The sequence below is a fragment of the Copidosoma floridanum genome, unplaced genomic scaffold (assembly GCF_036245765.1).
Source record: "Copidosoma floridanum isolate Cflo_tuat_1 unplaced genomic scaffold, Cflo_Japanese_pri ptg000004l, whole genome shotgun sequence".
In the NCBI taxonomy this organism is placed as follows: Eukaryota; Metazoa; Arthropoda; class Insecta; order Hymenoptera; family Encyrtidae; genus Copidosoma; species Copidosoma floridanum.
Window position 1 is genome coordinate 5,451,104 of NW_028321881.1, and position 1,900 is coordinate 5,453,003.

Here is a 1,900-nt window from a genome sequence, read left to right on the forward strand (position 1 = left end):
ACAGATACACACGCTAACGCCACACACGCCCCCTGACACATGTGTGGTGGTAGATAAACAAGGGCGACTCCAACACACCTGTGCTGCAATCGCTATGGCGACTCCGACACACCTCCCCCTTTGCTGCATTTGCACACTCGAGGGACATCGATTGATTACGCGCTAAATTTAAAATTAACCAGTTGGAGGAGATTATGTTATGGAACCAGCCAATAGTAATAACATTTTTGAATTTCGCGCGTAACGAATCAATATCCCTCGAGTGTACTTCTCTCTCTCTACGCGTTGCGCGAGAGTTTTGTGGGAGTTTTGAGCTCTCTCTTGATCAGCTTCTTTAATCCACGCGCGGTGCATTGTTTTGGTTCCCACAAGCAACTTGAACGCGGAGCTCTCTCTCTCTGTTTTCGATGCTTCAGTTTATAGAAAGTTTTTTTTGCATAAGTTGCTTATGTTTTATACAAGGTTCTCGGGATAAAGAAATTTTTAGTAGAAAATTAAAATGACAAATTGTTTATTGAAAATACAGTCGAAATAGTAAGCTAGTACTTCAAATATTAGTATATTTTAGTTGCAAAAAACTGCTTTGTACATAATATTTAACACATTATTCTGCAGCATCTAATCTTTTAATGCCTGAATATTTTTTATGGCGCATGAAGAGTTAATACTGAAGCTGTGGAATCGACATGGCAAATAGTCCTTGGTAAGTTTTGCTAGGGCTGGACATTTATACTTCTCGATGTTGGTGACTCTAAATGGTAGGGAAGATAAGTAACCAACTCGCTTATTATATATTTTAAATTAAAAATAATATCACCTGCATGGTATTATCTTTTGAAGATATTTTTTTTCTCGAGACCCTTACGGTACACATTTTCAGCGTCAAACAGCTTGTTTTTAAAAACTTTCAGTCCTCCTTTATAAGCAACATTGCCATAATTCCAGCTTATGCCATGGAAATTGGTTATCAACCATTGATTTTGCCTTCTGTCCCAAAATGATAAATTGTCCCACGCAAAAGGTGGCTTGAGTACGATTACAATAGGTATGGAATTTTTTTCCCAAGTAAAACATACGAAATTTCTTTAAAAATAAATTTGTTTGAACGATATGCTTCACAGTCAAGGATGATTTAAGGAATTAATTTCATAGCAAGGCTAGCTGAAATATATATATATATATATATATATATATATATATATATATATACCCCCTTTATATTATGCTCTAAATTTTGTGTGCATACAGCTTCAGTTTAAAAAAAAACTCTCATATTTGAATGCATCTGTCTGGTTTAGGTACTCTGTTTAAGCTTGTAGAAGATTTAACTTACAGCAAGACTGCATTCTTCCCATGTACTAAATTATAAGGTTTAGGTTAGGTAGTAATTAAAGTATAAAGATCGTTATGGGATTTGAAAAAAAGTTTTCTTGACACATTTTCAGTTTTATTTTTTACAAAAAATTTATTTGACATAAAAAAATTATTACATAAACGTATAAAAAAACTGCTAGTGCGAGTGCAAGAAATATACACCTTATTCTACAGCTGCAGTATATTAATGCCTACAACTCCTCGTCAACATCATCTTCATCATCAACGTCAATCCATTCCATATTTAAGTAAAACTTTTTCATACGCTTAACATTATGAAGAGCACACATTGATTTGTAGGCTCCGTTGTGATGAGTGCAAGCGGTGACTAAGCTTGGAAGTTCAAATGGTGGATAGTCCGTCACATTTCAAAGCCAAATCTTTCAAGCCACTTTTGTCTCAGCCCGTCAATAATAAATATTTTCACAGCATTTTCACGAATTTCCAGTAAAATATTTCTAATTTCTGTGTACTTAATTTTTCCTGAGTCCCAGGTTAGTCCGTGATAGTAAAGTTCAAGGCATGA